Below are 14,915 nucleotides of genomic sequence, written 5' to 3'. Positions count from 1 at the left end.
AGCGGTATCGTCTGCAGCCACACTCTGCCTCTCATTAGGTGAGAGACTAAAATTAAACCCACAGGCCGCTACGCTGGTGCTGAGCCCCATTCCCCATCAAAACAACACAGCCTGCAGGAGAAAACCAGCAGACTCTAATTAGAGAAACGTGTGACACCTCACTACCTGGCATTATCTGCAGTGAGCCATGCTTGTTCAACCTGATGACATCTCTTTCTACTGGACTCTCATACTCTGTGTGATGGGACTAGTGGAAACGTAAACCATGTTTAAGTGTGTTTTTCTTTAGTCTTGAAAGCAGCATGAATGAATGAAATGAACAGCATTAATTCATCTTTGCGTTAAGTCAGCCCATCCACGTTGTTAAATACTAAATATTTTATATAACTGTATCTATATTCATGGAGATGTTTTTACTAAAATATATTGTAATAATTTACCCTCTTAAGATTAATTATTTATGTTGCTGTTCTACTTTTTTGGAGCTAACGTGCAGCTTTTTTTGGCCACTGGGGGGCAGCACAACAAGCTGTTCCCACAACACTCATATATTATCACCTTTTAAAGCTAACATGGCTAACATGCTAGCAAGCAGTTCCTAATTTACACATCTAGCAGATATGGTGCAACATTAAGCTGGGCATACATTGTACAATTTTAGTCTAGTTTAGAAATGTTGTTGTTTAATTCCGGCACCCACTGTACGAGAAAATCGTCTGTGATGCAGATAGAATGTTTTTTGCGTAAGTCTATAATGTTAGACCACCACAGGTTCACACTAACGCACTATTGTCAACGTATCTCTCGGAAACATCAAAAAGACACATATACTGTTGCTGGAGCTCGACCAACCTGCCCTCCAAATTCTCCGTCCATAAGATGCATTGTTTTGCCATGGCACTTTCAGACGCTCTGTTTGCCACTTTGCACGGGCGAGTGAAAAGGAAATGTACTGATATTGAGGAATCAACTTGTGGCTGTTGCTTTAAGTGAGCCTGAGGATGGCCGATTATAATTTCTGGCATGTCAGAAAATCATCCAAACATCTGATGGCCAGTTGGGAGCAGTGAATCGACCCACAGTCGATCCTCACTCCTCCACACTGCACGGACAACGACGCCCAAGGAAGCTGAAATCGGTCCAAGTCTAACATGACTCATGAGGCTCAAAAATTGGATCAGAAACAGGCTCAAATCGTACAGTGTATCTTAGCTTTAGCGTTCATTTGGACCTGTGTTTCCTGTACAGTTTTCACTCTCTGTTCTGATATTCACTCACTCCTGGGGTAACTATCTGTGTCTGTCTTTGCCTGTCTGATGTTCTGGCGGTGGGCAGGTAGTGTGCAGTGGATGTATCTGACCTTTTTTTTGCTGAAAACAGCTTCCTGTTGCTGAAAATTATGCTGATGTGAGCAGTGTGAGTGAACCAGAACGGTAAAGTGGGCTATAAAACCAAAGCTGGTGAAAGACTCTTAAAACTCTCGGTATATCTGAGAGGAACTACAGAGTCAGGTGATTATTCTTTGTGGGTTCCTCACTATGAGAGAATCCTTTCTCATTTGATCCAGTGTTAACACAAAAATTTTGATCAGTGCAGCTTCAGAATGCTAACAAGCATTTCCTGTATTTATCTGCTGTTAGCTCCTTCCTTGTTGTTGAGAAATGTTGTTGCTATCTATATTCATGAAAAATTCAGCTGTCTCTTTGTCAGCACTCATGACACGAGAGCGCTCCCCGAGGTATTGAGGGCACCGCATGTCTCTTGCTGTGAGGTGTTTTGTAGTCCTGCTCGTTGCCCACTGTCAGCATCCCATCTCAGGCTATTTTCAGTCTCGGTTCTGCGGCCCTCTTCTCATCACCATGGCAGCAGAGCCGGACTGAGCCCCGCTCGACTCTGTGGTGTCTGAGGGCAGAGGTGGGGTGGCGGGATGGCTGGCTCGGTGTCATGGGGGAGGCCGCTTTTGATGGGATCAGCCTTCAGCTCAGTCAAACAGGATGTGGAAAGGTCACTTTGTTGTTGTGTTTTATTCATAGATCTCAGCTGTAATCAGATGTTTCACTGCGATTCAGCAAATACACAGTGAGGCAAATATTATCCCGTGCTGTAAGAGCCTAACAAGATGATAGCTGAACTGTAGTTCTGTGCGCAGGTATGGTGTCAGCACAGGTGTCAGCAATAATGCAATGTGAGGCTGTGGGTAAAGCATGTATGTCAGTAGTTTTTAAAATCTGGGTCAGGAGGAGCCTTTCAAATTCAGGGCTGTGTGAAGACCTGTTTTTTTGTTGTAATATTCTGTAACAAGTAATGTTATTGACTATGGTGCTCAGGCTTTCTGAATCCTTGAATTGTACCAAAGATTGCAGTAAATAATGCAGAGTTTAGGAGAATATAGCGTGAAAGAAACACCCCAAATGTTTTTAGACAGTGCACAGATGCTGGCAGAATCGAATCTTGGGAGGTGAGACAAAATGGGGATCTTGAGAGAAAACAACTGAAGAAACCACATCTGTTATTTGTGTGAAACAGAGTTAATATAAACCTGTAGTTCACAATTGTATCTGCGTAGCGGTGCAGAAAGCAGTGTTCGTATTTAACCGAGTGGAAACGTCGGCGTCTCTCAATGGGGCTCCCACACTCTTATTTGGAGCAGCAGACTGAAGTCGATAAGCCTTTGCTAGAAGTAAATTGGATTGGCTTCTTCAATCATTTCGCCTATCGATTCCGGTAGGTGTGTCTGTGTTCGCTGTGACAGTGTTCGAGGGGAAGAGAGGAGAGGAGTGGGCAAGAAATAAAGGAGGGAAGAGACTAGATATAATGTAAGGAGATTATAAGAGAGGTGGAGAGCCTTCTCTGGCATGTGACCTCATGTTAAAGAAGCTGTATACAGTACAGGCCAAAAGTTTGGACACACCTTCTCATTCAATGCGTTTTCTTTATTTTCATGACTATTTACATTGTAGATTCTCACTGAAGGCATCAAAACTATGAATGAACACATGTGGAGTTATGTACTTAACAAAAAAAGGTGAAATAACTGAAAACATGTTTTATATTCTAGTTTCTTCAAAATAGCCACCCTTTGCTCTGATTACTGCTTTGCACACTCTTGGCATTCTCTCCATGAGCTTCAAGAGGTAGTCACCTGAAATGGTTTTCCAACAGTCTTGAAGGAGTTCCCAGAGGTGTTTAGCACTTGTTGGCCCCTTTGCCTTCACTCTGCGGTCCAGCTCACCCCAAACCATCTCGATTGGGTTCAGGTCCGGTGACTGTGGAGGCCAGGTCATCTGCCGCAGCACTCCATCACTCTCCTTCTTGGTCAAATAGCCCTTACACAGCCTGGAGGTGTGTTTGGGGTCATTGTCCTGTTGAAAAATAAATGATCGTCCAACTAAACGCAAACCAGATGGGATGGCATGTCGCTGCAGGATGCTGTGGTAGCCATGCTGGTTCAGTGTGCCTTCAATTTTGAATAAATCCCCAACAGTGTCACCAGCAAAACACCCCCACACCATCACACCTCCTCCTCCATGCTTCACAGTGGGAACCAGGCATGTGGAATCCATCCGTTCACCTTTTCTGCGTCTCACAAAGACACGGCGGTTGGAACCAAAGATCTCAAATTTGGACTCATCAGACCAAAGCACAGATTTCCACTGGTCTAATGTCCATTCCTTGTGTTTCTTGGCCCAAACAAATCTCTTCTGCTTGTTGCCTCTCCTTAGCAGTGGTTTCCTAGCAGCTATTTGACCATGAAGGCCTGATTGGCGCAGTCTCCTCTTAACAGTTGTTCTAGAGATGGGTCTGCTGCTAGAACTCTGTGTGGCATTCATCTGGTCTCTGATCTGAGCTGCTGTTAACTTGCGATTTCTGAGGCTGGTGACTCGGATGAACTTATCCTCAGAAGCAGAGGTGACTCTTGGTCTTCCTTTCCTGGGTCGGTCCTCATGTGTGCCAGTTTGGTTGTAGCGCTTGATGGTTTTTGCGACTCCACTTGGGGACACATTTAAAGTTTTTGCAATTTTCCGGACTGACTGACCTTCATTTCTTCAAGTAATGATGGCCACTGGTTTTTCTTTAGTTAGCTGATTGGTTCTTGCCATAATATGAATTTTAACAGTTGTCCAATAGGGCTGTCGGCTGTGTATTAACCTGACTTGTGCACAACACAACTGATGGTCCCAACCCCATTGATAAAGCAAGAAATTCCACTAATTAACCCTGATAAGGCACACCTGTGAAGTGGAAACCATTTCAGGTGACTACCTCTTGAAGCTCATGGAGAGAATGCCAAGAGTGTGCAAAGCAGTAATCAGAGCAAAGGGTGGCTATTTTGAAGAAACTAGAATATAAAACATGTTTTCAGTTATTTCACCTTTTTTTGTTAAGTACATAACTCCACATGTGTTCATTCATAGTTTTGATGCCTTCAGTGAGAATCTACAATGTAAATAGTCATGAAAATAAAGAAAACGCATTGAATGAGAAGGTGTGTCCAAACTTTTGGCCTGTACTGTATGTCATTCAGAGCAGTAACATAGCAACAACTATATGCTATGAAAAGATATAGGGGAGTAATGGTTTCCTAAGCAAAGACCTAAGGGTTCTTTGCTGTGGTGATCGGTCCAACCACGTGTCCGTGTTAGTGCATGTGAGTCCCTGTGTGTGTTTCCCTCTAAGCATTGCGAGATGTAAGATAATTATTGTGCTTCTACGATAATTTTGCCTTCTGTACGATCTATAATTTCCTGACATGATCAGGATCAGGATAACAAAATATGGATCCTATGTCCGTGTTTACGCTTCTCCTCTCACGTGACCTCTTGGTGTAGGCTTTGATGAACATGACTTTTGAGCTGTCGCTTTGGAGCTTGAACTTTATCACTAAGGTATGCTGTGTTCAAGTGGAGTTGTTTGAATGCACCAGTGAGCCCAGTTTTTTATCCAATTATCTTATGGCTTCCAGTCTTCCAGTCTTGCTGCGTACGTCAATTACCACGGATAATGCTATCCCAAACCCCAGCAACCAACGGTGGTGGCACAAAAGCTCAGCACCCACCCTCTGAGTTCTGCCCCGCTTAACCGCATTAGCTCTGTTAGCACTGTTTGGGCTGTTAGCACCGTTAGCTGCTAGCCGCCAACTCAGCCACATCCATGTTGAGAGCTGTGTGCAGGCAGTCCTGGCTCAAACTCTGAATCATGTATGCGCTCTTAATGTACAGTTCTTTTACGGGCAGTCAGAATGGAGAACAAAAAGAAAACCGAAACCTTTTCTGACCCTTGACCATTCCAAATTTCCACAATCAGAGCAAGGTGTTGTAAAGTTAGCATGTCAAACATACTTCAGTACTTTGTTTTTTAACAGCATGTGTTATGAATGAATTCATTCATTTTCCGTGCGCTGGAGCCTATCTCAGCTGACACTGGGTGAGAGGCAGGGTACACCCTGGACGGGTCGCCAGGCTATCACAGGGCTGACACATAGAGACAGACAACCATTCACACTCACACCTACGGCCAATTTAGAGTCACCAATTAACCTGCAAGTCTTTGGACTGTGGGAGGAAACTGGAGTACCCAGAGAAAACCCACGCTGACACGGGGACAACATGCAAACTCCACACAGAAGGGCTCCCCCACGCCAAGGTTTGAACCCTCCATCCCTGGTTCGAACCCGGAACCCTCTTCCTGTGAGGCAACAATGCTAACTGCACCACTGTGCTGCTCGTGTTGAGTTTTCATCCAAAATCTTTAAAAAATATGACATCCATATATTATCTCCCAAGACTTTCTGCATGGTGGTATCTTGATCTTAAGGCTTAAAAAGTCTGGGATGAAAGAATGGAGGAGAATTAAGAAGAGGAGAGGACTGAGTAAAAAAGAAAAAAGGACATGACAGTCTAAAGGGCAGGCGGGGGCAGAAGAGGAGAAAAGGTGAAGTGAGGAGATGATCAGAGAGGTGGAGGGAAAGGAAAAGGACAGGATAAATCAAAGTAGACACCTTAGCCTTTTCTGCCCCATGACATTATGGTTTATCTCAAAACCTTTCGTCCTAGAAATCTCCCATGAAAGTCTGCACATTATGCGACTCCACATGAGCTCCTGAACTTAAGGAACCAAAACTCTCGAGATAAAAAAAAATAATGGAGGAGATGAGATGAGAAAGGAGACATGAGGGAAGAAAAGAGGATTGGTTTTGGCAAGTTAGAAAGCTGCAGATAACACAGGAGGGGTGAGGAGAGTTAAGGAAAATGAAGACGGCACTGAACCGAGGAGAAGACAGAGAAGGACATGAGGTGAGAGGGAAGAGTACAGGAGTGAGGACGACAGTAGATAACAGAAGGACGAGAGGAAGGGAGAGGAGAAGTGTAGGGAGGAAGGAGATCAGGGAGATGAGACAAGACAAGAGGAGAGGGAGGAGATGCGTCTCTCTTCCAGCTCTTAGCAACAGGCTTTTGTGTCTATCAGTTTGGATTACACACTCCTGCCTCTGAAAATCCATGTTCACACTTTGGTTTGCACAGCTTGGATGTTTGCTTTCTTTTCACCATCAAAACTTGTCACAGTTGGAATTCATTTAAGTACGTTTCCAAAGAATCAACACACTCAAGGATGATTATGTATTTTAAAAAAAAAAAAAAAAATCACTTCTTTCACAAGACCGAGCGTTTGATGAGGAGGAGAGATTTCATGTGGGGACATCCTGGTGTGTAATCTGTGGTGTGACTGTGACAGAGCAGGAGACTTCAATATGAAAAGGATTTTAGCAGATTATAATAAAACCAAACATGGAGCAGTAGGCCCATTGTGAAGGCAAATTGATGCACCGGATGTCGGGAAATATGCATACTGTAGCTGTGCAAAACTCCCTCCAGGAACCTTATTAAGAAAAATTGGATTTTCCTTTTCTGGTTTGTGTAAAATCCTGGTTGTTTTCACAAAGGTAGTCTGACTCACTACATGTAGACTGCGGCTATAAGCCTGCCATTGGCCGGTTCTTTAGACCACCATTCTTCCACTGTCTGTTACTGTTATCAAAATCCCCTGCGGTACAAGAAACAACAACAACCTCCAAGCTAACGACCTACAGAAAATCACAAAGATCGTGCAACAAGGCATGCATGCTTTGCTCTTTTGGTGAAATGTTGTGAAGATCTACAACAAGTGAAACAACTTTTGAACGCACCTTGGAAAAGCCCAAACTCCGTCTCTCTCAGGACTCTCATGCCCGATGTTGCTTCATTTTCAGACATGGCCAGTCAGAATTGATTTGTCACAACTTTCAAAACATCTCCAAACGACGAACTGAATTCCATCCTATTTTTGCTGTGGTCTGATCCCAGACAGTCCCAAATCTCTGCCAGATCAGAACACTTTTTGTTGCCACTGTCTCTGGAGCATCTCTCCTCCCGTGAGTTTGCCTGGTTAAAAGGAGCTAACGCGGCAGCAGTGCCAACACCCAATATTAAGCCTGTAAGCCAACCCGGTCTCACTCTGAAATTGAGGTGACTTGCGGCGTCAGACACTGGCGAAAAAAAAACGTCCTTTAACGTTGGCATGACACGCAGCCAGGCGCTATTATAGTTTAACAGCATCTGGCCGCGTCAGGGGGAAATGCGGTGGGACAAGAACGAAAATAAGGCAGCGAAAGTCTGAGCGGTGCGGACAGGAGGGGTGGAGGATAGGTCCAACAAACACCGAGTTTCACCCAGGAGAGCAGTGTTAGCATCCTGTGAGATTATAAAGACAGCCCCTGTTCTTTTTTCCTAAACCTAACCACATGCTTTTGTTGTTGAAGGAAAAATATGTCAATTTGCGGCGTTGTACTGGTGTAGTAAGTTTATTTTTAAGGGGACTGTATGTAAACGGTAAATTTCCTATGAAAACTGAAGTTTATTTTAAAAGAAGAAAAGGCATGTAACAGGCAGAACTTGACACAGCGTCCCAGAACATCAATAACCAACGCACCCAGGGTACCTTGCACGTCACATCTGGAAATGGAAAGTCCATGACCAAACGTCAATATGTGATGAGGTCTCACACTCACACTGATACCAAGACAGCTCGACTCTATTGACTCTATTAAACCCGTAAATAACCGTTACAGTTGCTGCGTGATGCTAACAGTTAGCCTTGTCACTGTGTGTGTTCCCCCCGCTGCTACTTTGCAAGGGCACCATCGCTACAATGTGGATCAAGCGTCGCCCAGGACAATTGTGATGAGTTTAAAGAAATACAAACAAGCGGGAGTGTTTTTTTCCCCCTAACAGAATGATAATGTGTGCACCTATACCTTAGTGCTGACAGCACTGTGGAGAATGGTCTGGCTATGTGAGACTACTATGAAGGAAGAGCAGAGAAATCTGAATTCTGAGCACTAAAATTTGTTATTTTCTTTATTTCTCTTAACCAGATTGAAGAAAACCACAGAAGAAGAAGAAGCAGACAATTATCCAGGGAGGAGGAGGACAGAGGGGATTTGAGTTTCTCTGGTAAGTTGGAAACATTTCCGTCAGGCTTTTGAACCCATTTTCTTTTTCTTGTCACATCATCTCCACCAACATCATCATTTTCCAAAACAGTGCGAACTTCCTGCCTCTCTGAATCAAACGTTCTTGTTCTTCTCAAAGGCATTTCCCCTCCCGTAGGATGTGAACACACACAAATGTCAGTCTGTTTGCCACGCCTGGCAAGTGTCTCCAGTCCAAATATCTTCATCTGTCCTGCTGCCAGAGTGTGAATGTATTAATATTAACACTGTAGCGCTCCGAAGTCCCCAAACGACCACTACGACTCTCTGTCTCTGTCTGTTGTGATGCCTGCTCCTTTTGCTCGGGCTGTAAGGCAAAGGTCACCACTTGCTTGACTGGCATTCGTCCACTGGCAGAGTGTCTTTTTGTCGGCCTCCATTTTGGCAGCGAGGTTTGGCAGGCAATAAAAAAAAACAACACTGTGTTTCTAGTGTCCAACTGTCTGTTTGATGCATATGGTTGTCAAGGTAACACACCCTCTTATCCTTGCCCACTGCTGTGACAGTGGGCGTCAATACTTAGAAATCACAAAATAGCACTTAGAGGCTATATTGTGCGTAGTGCCTCTCTCTTATTGACACATAATGTGTTGTAATGGAGCACGCAGAGGTAGAGAAGTTCCCCTAATGGCAGTTGCACAATTAAGAGTGAAAGTGGCTCCCCGAAACACAAGGTCTGAGTGTGCATTAGAGCCCAGAGAATTGACTCTCAGCTCACAGGGGTTATTGGGTTTTTTTTTGAAAATGACCCTCAGTAACCTTTGGCTCATCCCCTCATTCAGCGGTGCTGAAAGTGTGTCTGTGATTCAGCAGGGAGTTGATATAATGCTCTGTGAGTGGAGGTGACACGGTGTGATGTGTGTCCACTGTCCAGTGGAGTGTGAAGGAAGGATCCCACCTCGGTCTCGCAGCACGCCGAACCGGGCGGGGAGGCTGCACGCACAGCTGAGTGGAGAGTTAAGGGACTCTGACGGCTCGGAGCTCATCTACCTCCGCTGTTGGTGCTACGCTTGTTTTATTTTTGGCGATTGGTCGGGCTGGGCTTTCTCTCACTCTCTCAGTTTATCCATTTATGTGCCTATTTCAATCTTTCGCTTTGCCTCTGCCTATCTGTAAGTCTGTTTGTCTCTGAGTCTCTCATTCTTTCCGTTTCTCTCTTGTCATCCTGCCACGGCACTCGGTTGTTGTTGTGAATGTGCGCTGCAGGCCAGAGAGGCTGAGTCCACATTTTTTCAATGGCCGAGTCACAGAGGGCCACACTTAGGAGCTGCGGATTGAATTTGCAGTTTGAAACTCAACGAGGCATGAAGCGTCCATTGTGAGCAGCAGCATTGATGTCCCAGGCCCTTCAATAGAAGGCCGCAGAGGTTTCTGTTTACCTCCATAGTGCTGTCTTTCACCGGTTTCTCTCACGTGGCTGTCAGGGAGTGTGGTATTATTGTTTGTGTGTTTTAATGCCAAGCAGGGGAAGGTGGGAAAAAGTTTGGGGATCAGCCAATCAGAGAAATAGCTGTTTATATTGTTAACTCTACATGAGTGTGGCTTTTGATTGATTACATAACCTGCAGTCAGACAGTATTTGTGTATTGATGCATTTTCCATTCGACTCTGCTCCAACACATCGGATTTTAAATGAAAGTGTGACTACGAGGTTAAAGTGCTGACTCTCACATATTGCATACTGGATGAACAGAAGGACGCTTAGCCCTGTTTAAAACCCCAATTTTAGCAGAGCGCTGCAGGACAACAATCCTTAGCACTCAGAAAAGGCGACCAAGGAGTTTTATGGCCAAGCTCTTGATTGTCCACCCGACCTGAGGCCAACTCATCATGTGTTTCACTTGCTCAAGACCAGACTGGAGGCAAAGAGCCCCTGAAACAAGCAAGAAGTGCAGATGGCTGCAGTACAGGCCTGGCAGAGCAACACCAGGGAGGATGCCAATCCTCTAGTGATGTCTGTAGGCCGTAGAATCCAGCCAGTCAGTTTCTGCAAAGCATTTGCAACCAAATATTAAATATGAGGAACGGAAAAAGTCTGGCTGGGGATATTTGTTTGTTACATGTCATTCTACTTCTCTCTTCCCCTGATTTTCTATCGAGACTCTGACAAAATGAATTAAAAATGTAACCAAACGACTTAAAATACTACTAAAAGTACTATTTTGTCGTTTTGCATCAATAATGGTAACACTGTGCTCATGAAAGTAATTGCTTGGATTTGGGATCATTCCAATATTACTCCACAGAAGGTCAGTGTTAACAACGGATGGTTTGGGCTGTCATTTTAATTTTCGGCCTTCCTGTTCTCTCAGATAAGCTTGGCTAAACCAGGGCTGGTTTAAACCTGTAAAATAACGACACTCAACTTGCTTTGCCCAGGGGCCACTTTTGCAAAATGACAGGAGGCCAGGGGCAGTTAATAAACAACCACTGATAATATTTATCAGAATATATTATAAATTAATTGCCTGGTTTTAACCTTTCAATGTTTGCTGTCCTCGCATAGAGGCCAGGGGGCGTTTCTAGGCTTTGAGGACATTTAGCGCTTAAATGCCAGGTGATCCCCCCCTGGCTATTTTTTTTTAATAAAGGAGCTTTTTTATGCACTTTAACACCTTAATTACAGCCACGGTACAAAAACAGTTGCCAGTGTGAATCAGTTTCTTTTTACTGTGAACTGGCAAATGGACTGCTGGCCACCCAGCACCTTACCGCCTGCTAGATTTGGCCTAAAGTTGAGTATCACTGCTGTATGATCATCTGACCGTCTATGGTTCTTACCCTGTCTGACATCTTTTTAACAATGTTGCTACGTTCCCAGGTATACTGAAGTAACTACTAATTAACTACAATGTTGAAATGTATAAGAACAGATTTTGTCTAATCATGTTTTGTCCTGTAAAATTGGGAGGCTACATATAAAAGTGGTTATAAGTCCTACACAGTGCGTGCGATGTGGATGGAAACACCTTCAAATTAAAGCTTAGAATCAGCACTTTAAAAGGATAATTCACATTTTTTAAGTGGGGTTGTATGTGTGTTTTACCTACAGTAGATGTCAGTTGGCAGCACCCAGCTCAGAGGAGCAGGATGGAGTCTGACATGGAAGCAAAGCAATGTACTGCTGTGGAGGGGTCAGCAACAAAACATGTTTTAGCCACCTGCATAAATCAATATCAGTTTAAGTGTACACTATATTGAGAGCATTTTTACTGCTTCACCTTTCCATCAGACATCTTGTTTCAACGGGGAAGCCATTACTGCTAACTAAGCTTCCTGTGGTCTGGTTATTAACGCCACCAGACTCCATTGAGAAAAGCAGTAATTTAAGCACACTGAGCACAGGAGCTGCTGGTCCACAGCTGCTTTGCTCTATTAGTTAGTTTGTGTTATTGTGTGACTTCGGGCAATCTGAACTAACTGTTTTAAAAGCTGAAGTCACACAATTACACAAACTAAGTACCTGTATGAAGCAGCAGTAGACCAGCAGCTCCTGTGTTCAGCGAGCTTAAATGACTGTTTTTCTCAATGGAGTCTGGCTTTGGAGAGAGTGCTATAACAACTTCATTTTCCAGTAGGAAATCACTGTCTGACATTAAGGTGAAGCAGAAGAAAGTACTCTCAATACAGAATATGCTTTACTGATATTGGTTATTTTAGATAGGACTTTTTAGGTGGATCTGATACCTTTAGCTGTTTTCCCATCCACAGCATCAGATTGCTTTGCTTCCATGTCAGACTCTAGCCTGCTTTTCTGGACTGGGGGCGTGCCGACTAACGTCTACTGCTTGTTATAAACCATCTGTGGATAAGTACCCCATACAACCCCACTTCAAAAAACCCGAACTATCCCTTTAACCTCAGAGTTACTGTATTAGAGTACAGAGCCCTCTGTCTTAACACAGTCTGACTGCATTGTAACCAACTCCTTGTATCATGTAGTTAGTTGGAATAACTGAGTTGCCAAATTTAAGCACTGGGGACCGGACTGTGAGCCATTGTCTGTCACACAAATAACCGCCTTTCCATAAATGCCAGCGTACGAACAGTGTCATCAGTGAAACAGCATGAGTTTAGAAAGCAGTGATATTACACAGTAGCAGTTCTGAGATCAGACGAGCTGCAGATGAGTAAAGGGATTCAAACACGCACAGAGGGCCCCTGGGCTGCTCCCAGCGCACGTCGTTTCAGATGAACGCGTCAATATTTCTTAGGTATCTCTTTGATACGAGCCTGACAATTCTCTGACGGTTCTCAGTGTCAACACTCCCCGTCTCCGCATGCTGTGTTTAAGAGCTATACTGTGTGTGAGAAAACTGTTGTGTGTGTGTGTGTGTGTGTGTGGGTGGATGTGATTGAGTGGATGTGTGTGTGTTTGTCAGTGTCTCAGTGGCCGTATGAGAAGCGGAGACAGGGAGGTGCTGGGAGACACTGCTAAAGTGTCAGAAAGAAGGACATGAATAAACAAATAGATGAATAGATGGATACAAAGACAGTGAGGGAGACAAAGAGGCTGAGTGATGTGAAAGAGGTTGGTGAGGCCCCTCCTGAGGGGCTTCTGCTCTCCTTCTCCGTCTTCCAGGGTTGTGGAGAAAGCTGGCTTCATGCACAACTGACTCACAAACTGTTCAGCAGACAGCCTGGAGAGTCTGAGGAGACATGGTTTCTATATCTGGCTCTGCATCTCCAGCTTTTCTTTTCCCAACTCCGTTCACCTTCTCTCACCTGCACAACCTTCCTCCAGGCCTCGTTCTACCTTCACTGCCCTCTCTGCGCAATTATCTGGTCCAGCCTCAAAGATTTTCCATGTTCACACTGCTGAATGCATCCATACACCTTATATTTATGTGTGTGTTGTCCATTGTGACTAGTTGAGTAGTCTTGTATTAAAGATATACCATGCAGGAAGCACTTGTTACTGTTTGTAAACAGTGTAAAAGTGAAAGCCAGCCCCTAAATTTGCGATATTTATGTTTGGTTTTTTTTGGTGCTGTGTCCAAGATTTAGAGCTTCCTCTTTGATGTGTGCACCTTATCACCACCTTAGTCCTGACTTCATCTTAACACTGTGCCCTGAAACGTCCTGAACACATCAAAATAAGGAGAAAATAAGAGAATACAGCCCGAATACAGAATCTCTGCCACACACTTCAAGTGGGCCATAAGTGATGACTGAGAGGGATTACTTTTACATATAAATACAGGCGGAGAATTCCAGAGCCGGTCACCTCTAGTTACCAGCCTTGGTCTACGGACAACTAGTGAGGGTAGGTTTGACGATCTCAGGTCACAACTTGGAGCGTAGGGAGTCAGAAGCTCAGCTATACAACTCGGCACTAAACCATGTTGAGCTTTAAAAGCTATTAAATAGAATCTTAAAATCAATTCCGAAGTTCTGAAGCTTAGCATAAGGACAGGACACGGGGGAAACAATTGGCCTGGCTCTGTCTAAAGTTATGGTTTATGTTGGAACTATTTCTTGGACAGAGTCAGGCTAGCTGTTTCCCCCTGCTTCCAGTCTTTGTGCTAAGCTATGCTAATCAACGCCTGCTGTAGCTCCATGTTTAGCACACAAACATGAGAGTGGTTCTCATCTAATTCTCAGCAAAAAAGTCAATAAGCGTTACTTTCTCATATGTCAAAATATTCCTTTAAATCAATACTTCACCTGCAAAAAGAACCATTTGTATATCAGTTACTCACCCTGTGTTACCTTGAATCCGTGAATCTGCATCGCATGAATCAACGCTAAATGAAGAATCCAAAAAACAAAGAAAATTCTTGATGTATTAGGGTAAAAGGGGACAGCATTTACCAACGACAAAAGCCTCATTTATCCAGTCATATGCTTAGTACTTCCCAAACAAATGCATTTACGCTAAAACCTTTCTATTTAAAACACTTGCTCATAAACAGCCTCATGCACGGATGAGTCGTGCACCTGGACAACTCAGTGGAATGCATGAGCAGAGTTTAAATGCACAGCTTTGCCAAGGCATGCTACTCATATGTGGAAGTGTTTCGGGGGAATGAATGTGTCCGGGAAGTGCTGAGCATATGACTGGATAAATGAGACTTGGATTACCCTGCATGAGTTGAGTGAGAGCTTGTTAACAGATGTTTTGATATAGTTTTGCTGTTGTTAAAAGTGTCCCCCCTTTACTTCAATTCATTAAAAAGTTTCTGTTGTTGGATTTTTCCTTTACTGTGGAGGCATGTGAGGAAAAGTGTAACGCTGGGTGAGTAATTGATATACAAATTAGCATTTGGGGGGTAAAATATTCTTAACGGAGTGGCTGGCTTTCAAAGATGTGGATTTGTGGGGATTTTTTACTTGAGCTCAAGAAAATAAGACATTCAGACAGAATACTTGACTGACCTGAGAGGAC

At 43.9% G+C, this 14,915-nt stretch overlaps 1 protein-coding gene across 18 annotated transcripts in view; it reads left to right on the top strand.

Moving 5' to 3' along the window:
* The window catches only part of LOC117262796 (neuronal cell adhesion molecule-like), a 113,148-nt gene that overhangs the window by 42,625 nt on the left and 55,608 nt on the right, over positions 1–14,915 (top strand). For all 18 annotated transcript variants that reach the window (XM_078167757.1, XM_078167765.1, XM_078167764.1 and 15 more), the window contains exon 2: positions 8,411–8,489. The gene's annotated coding sequence lies outside the window, so the exon portion shown is untranslated. The remainder of the gene's footprint in view (positions 1–8,410; positions 8,490–14,915) is intronic.

The sequence above is a fragment of the Epinephelus lanceolatus genome, chromosome 5, assembly GCF_041903045.1.
Source record: "Epinephelus lanceolatus isolate andai-2023 chromosome 5, ASM4190304v1, whole genome shotgun sequence".
Classification (NCBI taxonomy): Eukaryota; Metazoa; Chordata; class Actinopteri; order Perciformes; family Serranidae; genus Epinephelus; species Epinephelus lanceolatus.
The sequence above is the reverse complement of the archived record's forward strand: the minus strand, read 5'-3'. Positions and strand labels throughout refer to the sequence as shown.